Below are 9,179 nucleotides of genomic sequence, written 5' to 3' on the forward strand. Positions count from 1 at the left end.
CCATGCCCAGCTAATTTTTTGTATTTTTAGTAGAGATGGGGTTCCACCATGTTGACCAGGATGGTCTCGATCTCTTGACCTCGTGATCCACCCACCTCGGCCTCCCAAAGTGCTGGAATTACAGGCTTGAGCCACCGCGCCCAGCCACCCAGACTGGTTTTTAATCCTAGGGAGATGAGAAGCTATTCGGGGTTTTGGGCATGAGCTGACTTACATATTAAAAGAATCATTCTTGCTGCTGTGTGGTGACTAGATTGGGCAGAAGTTAGGAGACTAGTTGAGAGGTTACTGCAATAATCCAGAATGAAAATGCTGGTGATCTGAACTAAGGTCAAGGTGGTAGGCTGGGTGCAGTGGTTTATGCCTGTAATCCCAGCACTTTGGGAAGCTAAGGCGGATGGATCACCTGAGACCAGGAGTTCAAGAACAGCCTGACGAACATGGTGAAACCCCGTCTCTCCTAAAAATACAAAATTAGCCAGCTGTAGTGGCACACGCCTGTAATCCCAGCTACTTGGGAGGCTGAGGCAGGAGAATCACTTGAACCTGGGAGGTGGAGGTTCAGGTGGTGGAAGTGGTAAGAAGTGACTGGATTCTGGATATCTACTGAAGACAGAGACAAGATAGGACTTGCTGATGGATGTGAGAGGAGAGGGGTCAGACATGTCAGCAAGGTTTGTGATCTGAGCATCTGGAAGGATAGAGTTGCCATTTACCAAGATGGAACAGATTAGGGAGAAGCAAGTCAAGGAGAAAGGAGGAGCTCAGCCGGGCACGGTGGCTCACTTCTGTAATCTGAACACTTTGGGAGGCTGAGGCAGGTAGATCATTTGAGGTCAGGAGTTCGAGACCAGCCTGGCGACCATGGTGAAATCCCACTTCTATTAAAAATACAAGAAACAGCCAGGCGCAGTGGCTCATGAATTGCTTGAACCTGGGAAGCGGAGATTGCACCATTGCACTCCAGCTTGGGCAACAGAGTGAAACTCCGTCGCAAACAAAAACAAAAACAAAAACAAAACAAAACAAAAAACAAAAACAAAACAAAACAAAAAACAAAAATTAGCCAGGCGCGGTAGCTCATGCCTGTAATCCCAGCTGAGGCAGGAGGATCTCCGAGGCCAGGAGTTCAAGACCAGCCTAGGCAAAATGGCAAGACCTTGTTTCTACAAAATATGTTAATAATTAGCTGGGCGTGATGTGCCTGTTATCCCAGCTACTCAGGAGGCTGAGGTGTGAGGATCATTTGAGCCCAGGAGTTTGAGGATACAGTGACTTATGATCATGCCACTGCCCCCCAGCCTGGGAAACAGAGCAAGCCTTGTCTCGGAAAAAAAAAAAAAAAAAAAGATTTGAACTTGGGAGGCATTTATAAATATATATAGATATGGTATCTAAAACCATGGGGGTTACATTACAGAAATATTCCTGAAATGTTGCGTATAAAATATTTGTTTTTGTAAGTTGCCTATATCGTGAATCATTTTGTAGAGAAAATTACATTGTATTTTAGCATTTGCATAACTCTTGGTCCTGTGTTGGAATTTCTTCATGCCAGATGCAGATATATCAAGTGAATTACGTCAACACAACACAAAGTCAACTCAAGTCTTCCTATTCGTTTCCTCTTGCTACTGTAACAAATTACTACAAACTGGGATTATAGGCCTGAGCCACCGCTCTGGCCAATTTATTACTCTCTTATTTATTTAAAAAAGACACTGGCCGGGCTTGGTGGCTTACGCCTGAAAGGCCAGCACTTTGGAAGGCTGAAGCGAGCAGATCATCTGAGGTCAGGAGTTTGAGACCAGCCTGACCAACGTGGAGAAACCCTGTCTCTATTAAAAAAAATACAAAATTAGCCGGGCGTGGTAGCACATGCCTGTAATCTGAGCCACTTGGGAGGCTGAGGAAGGAGAATCGCTTGAACCCAGGAAGTGGAAGTTTTGGTGAGCCAAGATCACTCCATTGCACTCCAGCCTGGGCAACAAGAGCGAAACTCCCTCTCAAAAAAAAAAAAAAAAAAAAAAAAAAAAAAAAAAAAAAAAAAAAAAAAAAAAAAAAAAAAAAAAAAAAAAAAAAAAAAANAAAAGAAAAAGAAAGACAGAAACTATACCGTTGGCCACAGAACCTCCAGTTTTTTTCTATGTGAAGCCATTTGTAACACATCATTGTCAATCCACTTTTATTTTATGGGCATTTACTGCACAGCTACAAGCAATTCTACACCAAAGACATTCTCTGTATTTAACAGAGGCCTGATAGGTGGGTAGCTCTACACGTAAGAATTGCCTTGGGACTCCCTATATGTCATTTTATTAAGAAAGAATTTAACATGGCCAGGTGCAGTGGCTCACGCCTGTAATCCCAGCACTTTGGGAGGCTGAGGCGAGTGGAACACTAGGTCAAGAGATCAAGACCATCCTGGCCAACATGGTGAAACCCTGTCTCTACTAAAAAATACAAAAATTAGCTGGGCATTGTGGTGTGTGCCTGTAGTCCCAGCTACTTGGGAGGCTGAGGCAGGCGAATTGCTTCAACCCGGGAGGTGAAGGTTGCACAGGTTGCAGTGAGCTGAGATCGTGCCACTGCACTCCAGCCTGGTGCCTGGCAACAGAGCAAAACTCTGTCTCAAAAAAAAAGAATTTAACATTAGCTTAGTAACCAAACAAGATCAAATATACAGGTTAACACAAACACTTAGACTTTGTTGGGATTAAGCAAGTTTATTTAATACAACAAAAATTAATTGTAGCTTGGGCATGATGGCTCACACCTATGAACCCAGCACCTTGGGAGGATGAGGGAGGTGGATCACTTGAGTTCAAATGTTTCAGACCAGCCTGAATAACATGGCAAAATGCCATCTCTGCAAGAGAAATACAAAAATTGGCCTGGCATGGTGGCATATGCCTGTAGTCCCAGCTACTTGGGAGGCTGAGGCAGGAGAACCACTTGAGCCTGGGAGGTGAAGGTTGCAGTGAGCTGATATTACACCACTGCAAGAAACCTGGGTGACAGAGCAAGACTCTGTCTCAAAAAAAATTAACTAATTTCAAGAATAACATTTGATTTTTAAAATATTATGAAAGGCCGGGTGCAGTGGCTCACACCTGTAATCCCAGCACTTTGGGAGGCCAAGGCAGGTGGATCACTTGAGGTCAGGAGTTCAAGATCAACCTGACCAACATGGTGAAACCCCATCTCCATAAAAAAAAAAACGAAAAAATAAAATGTTATAAAAAAGAGGCCATGTCAAAAGGACACAGGAGCCAACCAAAAGGAACTCCCAATGGCCAATGCTAGAACTATCTGAACAGCAAAATAAATAACGTAATGTTGATTATAACTTAAGGTATAAAATAAGCACAAATCCATGCAGATTATATGTATACACATATATAATAAATGGGAGAAAATATAAATACATGGGAGAGTATATAATAAATAAATGGAAGAGAAAGGACAATTTTTTTTTTTTTTTTTTTTTTGAGATGGAGTCTTGTTCTGTTACCCAGGCTGGAGTGCAGTGGCATAATCTCCTCTTGGATTGCAGAAGGTACCATTTCTTTGGGAGGCTGAGCTGGGGTCTCCTCCTGGGTCAGAGAAGGTTCAAGCTCCCCAGAAGATTCAGAAGACTGAGCTGGTTGCTCCTGCTGACTGGGGAAAAGTTCAGTCTCCATAGGAGGAACTGGAGGCTCAGTTGGGGCCTCCTGTTTGGTTGCAGAAGGTTCTCGCTCCTCTAGATGCTGAGTCGGGGCCTCCTGCTGGGCTTAGGAAGATTCTGTCTTTGCCGTAGGCTCTGAAGTTATGGTAATCTCCACATCTGTAGGTTTAATTGTGACGCTCAGCAAGTTATAATGAGCTTGATCCTCATCTGGAGGTTGAACTGTCAGTTCATGACTCCATGGAGCTTGAGCTAGACTTTCCATAGAGGACTCTGGAGGCTGAGTTGGGGCCTCCTGCTGGGTCAGAGAAGGTTCAGCTCCCACAGGAAACTCAGAAGTCTGAGCTGGCCGCTCCTGCTCACTGGGGGAAACTACAGCCTCCTCTGGAAGACCTGGAGGCTCAGTTGGGGTCTGCTCTTGGATTGCAGAATGTTCCATTTCTTTGGCAGGCTGAGCTGGGGTCTCCTCCTGCATCTGAGAAGGTTCAAGCTTCCCAGAAGACACAAAAGGCTGAGCTGGCTGCTCCTGCTCACTGGGGAAACTTCAGCCTCCATAGAAGGACATGGAGGTTCCCCTGGGGTCTCCTGTTTGGTTGCAGAAGGTTCTACCTCCTCTAGAGGCTGAGTCAGGCCCTCCTGCTGGGCTTGGGAAGATTCTGTCTCCTTGGTAGGCTCTAAAGTTATGGTAATCTCCACATCTTTAGGTTTAATTGTAATGTTCAGCAAGTTATAATGAGCTTGATCCTCATCTGGAGGTTGAACTGTCAGCTCATGATTCAGTGAAGTTAGAGCTAGACTTTCCATAGTGGACTCTGGTGGCTGAGCTTGGGACTCCTGCTGGGTCAGAGAAGGGTCAGGCCACGCAGGAAACTCAGAAGGCTGAGCTGGCTGCTCCTGCTCACTGGGGAAAGTTCAGGCTCCATAGAAGGACCTGGAGGTTCAGTTGGGGCCTCCTATCTTGTTGCAGAAGGTTCCACCTCCTCTAGAGGCTGAGTTGGATCCTCCTGCTGGGCTTGGGAAGATTCCGTCTCCTTGGGAGGCTCTAAAGTTACACTAGTCTCCACATCTTTAGGTTTAATTGTAATGGTCGCAAGTTATAATGAGCTCGATCCTCATCTGGAGGTTGAACTGTCAGTTCATGATTCAGTGGAGCTAGAGCTAGACTTTCCACAGAGGACTCTGGAGGCTGATCTGGGTCAGAGAAGGTTCAGCCCCCGGAGGAAACTCAGAAGACTGAGCTGGCGGCTCCTGCTCACTGGGTGAAGTTTCAGGCTCCATAGGAGGATCTTGAAGGTCAGTTGGGGTCCCCTCTTGGATTGCAGAAGGTTCCATCTCTTTGGGAGGCTGAGCAGGGGTCTCCTCATGGGTCTGAGAAGGTTCAAGCTTCCCAGAAGAACTAAAAGGCTGAGCTGGCTGCTCCTGCTCACTGGGGGAAAGTTCAGCCTTCATAGGAAGACCTGGAGGCTCTGTTGGGTTCTCCTCTTGGGTTGCAGAAAGTTCCATTTCTTTTGGAGGCTGAGCTTGGGTCGCCTCCTGGGTCTCAGAAGGTTCAAGCTCACCAGAAGATTCAGAAGACTGATCTGACTGCTCCTGCTCACTGGGGGAAAGTTCCGGCTCCATAGAAGGACGTGGAGGTTCAGTTGGGGCTTCCTGTTTGGTGGCAGAAGTTTCCACCTCCTCAAGATGCTGAGTCGGGGCCTCCTGCTGGACTCAGGAAGATTCCATCTCCTGGTGGGCTCCGAAGTTATGGTAATCTCCACATCTGCGGTTTTAATTATACTATTAGGCAAGTTATAATGAGCTTGATCCTCATCTGGAGGTTGAACTGTCAGCTCATGATTCAGTGAAGCTTGAGCTAGACTTTCCATAGAGGACTCTGGAGGCTGAGCTGGGGCCTCCTGCTGGGTCAGAGAAGGGTCAGGCCATGCAGGAAACTCAGAATACTGAGCTGGCTGTTCCTGCTGACTAGGGAAAGTTCAGGCTCCATAGAAGGACCTGGAGGCTCAGTTGGGGTCTCCTGTTGGGTTGCACAATGTTCCACCTCCTCTAGATGCTGAGTCGGAGCCTCCTGCTAGGCTTGGGAAGATTCTCTCTCCTTGGTAGGCTCTAAAGTTATGGTAATCTCCATGTGTTTAGGTTTCATTGTAATGTTCGGCAAGATACAATGAGCTTGATCCTCATCTGGAGGTTGAACTGTCAGCTCATGATTCGTGAAGCTTGAGCTTGACTTTCTATAGAGAACTCTTGATGCTGAGCTGCAGCCTCCTGCTGTGTCAGAGAAGGTTCAGCCCCAGTAAGAAGCTTAGAAGGCTGAGCTGGCTGCTCCTCCTGACTGGGGAAACCTTCAGCCTCCACTGGAGGACTTGGAGGCTCAGTTGGCAGGCTGAGCTGGGGTCTCCTCTTGGGTCTGAGAAGGTTGAAGCTCCCCAGAAGATTCAGAAGACTGAGCTGGCTGCTCCTGCTCACTGGGGGAAAGTTCAGCCTCCATAGGAGGACCTGGAGGCTACCTTGCCTTGGGGTCTCCTCTTGGATTGCAAAAGGTTCCATTTATTTGGAAGTCTCAGCTGGGGTCTCCTCCTGGGTCTGGGAAGGTTCAAGCTTCCCAGACGACTCAAAAGGCTGAGCTGGCTATTCCTGCTCACTGGGGAAACTTCAGTCTCCATAGATGGACATGGAGGTTCAGTTGTGGCCTCCTGTTTGGTTGTAGAAGTTTCCACCTCCTCTAGATGGTGAGTCAGGGCCTCCTGCTGGGCTTGGGAAGATTCTGTCTCCTTGATGAGCTCTAAAGTTATGATAGTCTCCACATCTGCAGGTTTAATTATAATATTAGGCAAGTTTTAATCAGCTTGATCCTCATCTGGAGGTTGAATTGTCAGCTTATGATTCGTGGACCTTGAGCTAGACTTTCCATAGAAGACTCTGGAGGCTGAGCTGGGGCCTCCTGCTGGGTCAGAGAAGATTCCGCCCCCGCAGGAAACTCTGAAGGCTGAGCTGGCTGCTCCTGCTCACTGGGGGAAAGTTCAGTCTCCATAGGAGGATCTTGAGGCTCAGCTGGGGTTCGCTCTTGGATTACAGAAAGTTCCATCTTTTTGGGAGGCTGAGTTGGGGTCTCCTCCTGGGTCTAAGAAGGTTCAAGCTCCCCAGAAGGTTTAGAATGCTGAGCTGACTGCTCCTGCTCACTGGGGGAAAGTTCAGGCTCCGTAGGTAGACCTGGATATTAAGTTAGGGCCTCCTCTTGGTATGCAGAAGGTTCCACCTCCTCTAGAGGCTGATCAGGCCCTCCTGCTGGGCTTGGGAAGATTCTGTCTCCTTGGTGGACTCTGATGTTATGGTAATCTCCACATCTGTAGGTTTAATTGTAATGTTGGGCAAGTTATAATGGACTTGATCGTCTTCTGGAGGTTGAACTGTCAGCTCGTGATTCATGGAGCTTGAGCTAGACTTTCCATAGAGGACTCTGGAGGCTGAGCTTGAGCCTCCTGCTGGATCAGAAAAGGCTCAGGCCATGCAGGAAACTCAGAATGCTGAGCTGGCTGCTCCTGCTCACTGGGGGAAGGTTCAGGCTCCATAGGAGGACCTAGAGGCTCAGTTGGGGAGCCTATTAGATTGCAGAAGGTTCCATCTCTTTGGGAGGCTGAGCTGGTGTCTCCTCCTAAGTCTGAGAAGGTTTAAGCTCCCCAGGAGTTTCCGAAGTGTGAGCTGGCTGCTCCTGCTCACTGGGGGAAAGTTCAGCCTCCATAGGAGGACACGGAGGCTCCATTGTGGTCTCCTCTTATATTGTAGAAGGTTCCATTTCTTTGGGAGGCTGAGCTGGGGTTTCCTTCTGGGTCTGAGAAGGTTCAAGCTCCCCAGAAGATTGAGAAGGCTGAGCTGGCTGCTCCTCCTTACTGGGGGAAAGTTCAGGCTCCATAGGTAGACCTGAATATTCAGTTGGGGCCTCCTGTTGGTATGCAGAAGGGTGTACCTCCCCTAGATGCTGAGTCTGGGCCCCTGCTGGGCTTGGGAAGATTCTGTCTCCTTGGTAGGCTCTGAAGTTATGGTAATCTCCACATCCGCAGGTTTCATGATACTATTAGGCAAGTTATAATGAGCTTGATCCTCATCTGGATATTGAACTGTCAGCTGATGATTCAGTGGAGCTTGAGGTAGACTTTCCAGAGAGGACTCTGGAGGCTGAGCTGGGGCCTCCTGCTGGGTCAGAGAAGATTCAGCCCCTGCAGGAAACTCTGCAGGCTAAGCTGACTGCTCCTGCTCACTGGGGGAAAGTTCAGGCTCCATAGGTAGACCTGGATATTAAGTTAGGGCCTCCTCTTGGTATGCAGAAGCTTCCACCTCCTCTAGAGGCTGATTCAGGCCCTCCTGCTGGGCTTGGGAAGATTCTGTCTCCTTGGTGGGCTCTGAAGTTATGGTAATCTCCACATCTGTAGGTTTAATTGTAATGTTGGGCAAATTATAATGGGCTTGATCCTCATCTGGAGGTTGAACTGACGGCTGATGATTTGTGGAGCTTGAGCTAGACTTTCCATAGAGGACTCTGGAGGCTGAGCTGGGGCCTCCGGCTGGGTCAGAGAAAGTTCAGCCCCTGCAGGAAACTCAGAAGGCTGAGCTGGCTGCTCCTTCTGACTGGGGGAACCTTCAGCCTCCACTGGATGACCTGGAGGCTCAGTTGGGGTCAGCTCTTTGATTGCAGAAAGTTCCATCTATTTGGCAGGCTGAGCTGGGGTCTCCTCTTGGGTCTGAAAAGGTTGAAGCTCCCCAGAAGATTCAGAAGACTGAGCTGGCTGTTCCTGCTCACTCAGGGAAAGTTCATCCTCCATAGGAGGACCTACAGGCTCCGTTGGGGTCTCCTCTTGGATTGCAGAAGTTTCCATTTCTTTGGGAGTCTCAGCTGCGGTCTCCTCCTGGGTCTGGGAAGGTTCAAGCTTCCCAGAAGACTCAAAAGGCTGAGCTGGCTCCTCCTGCTCACTGCGGAAAGTTCAGGGTCGATAAAAGGACATGGAGGTTCCGTTGGGGCCTCCTGTTTGGTTGCAGAAGGTTCCACCACCTCTAGATGGTGAGTCAGGCCCTCCTGCTGGGCTTGGGAAGATTCTGTCTCCTTGGTAGGCTCTGAAGTCATGGTAATCTCCACATCTGTAGGTTTAATTGTAATGTTGGGCAAGTTATAATGGACTTGATCCTCATCTGGAGGTTGAACTGGCAGCTCATGATTCACGGAGCTTGAGCTAAACTTTCTGTAGAGGACTCTGGAGGCTCAGCTGGGGCCTCCTGCTGGGTCAGAGAAGGTTCAGGCCATGCAGGAAACTCAGAAGTCTGAGCTGGCTGCTCCTGCTCACTGGGTGAAATTTCAGGCTCTGTAGGAGGACCTTGAAGCTCAGTTGGGTTCCCCTCTTGGCTTGCAGAAGGTTCCATCTCTTTGGGAGGCTGAGCTGGGGTCTCCTCCTGGGTCTGAGAAGGTTCAAGCTCCCCAGAAGACTTAGAAGGCTGAGATGGCTGCTCCTGCTCACTGGGGGAA

The sequence above is a fragment of the Cebus imitator genome, unplaced genomic scaffold (genome assembly GCF_001604975.1).
Source record: "Cebus imitator isolate Cc_AM_T3 unplaced genomic scaffold, Cebus_imitator-1.0 Scaffold148, whole genome shotgun sequence".
NCBI lineage: Eukaryota > Metazoa > Chordata > Mammalia > Primates > Cebidae > Cebus > Cebus imitator.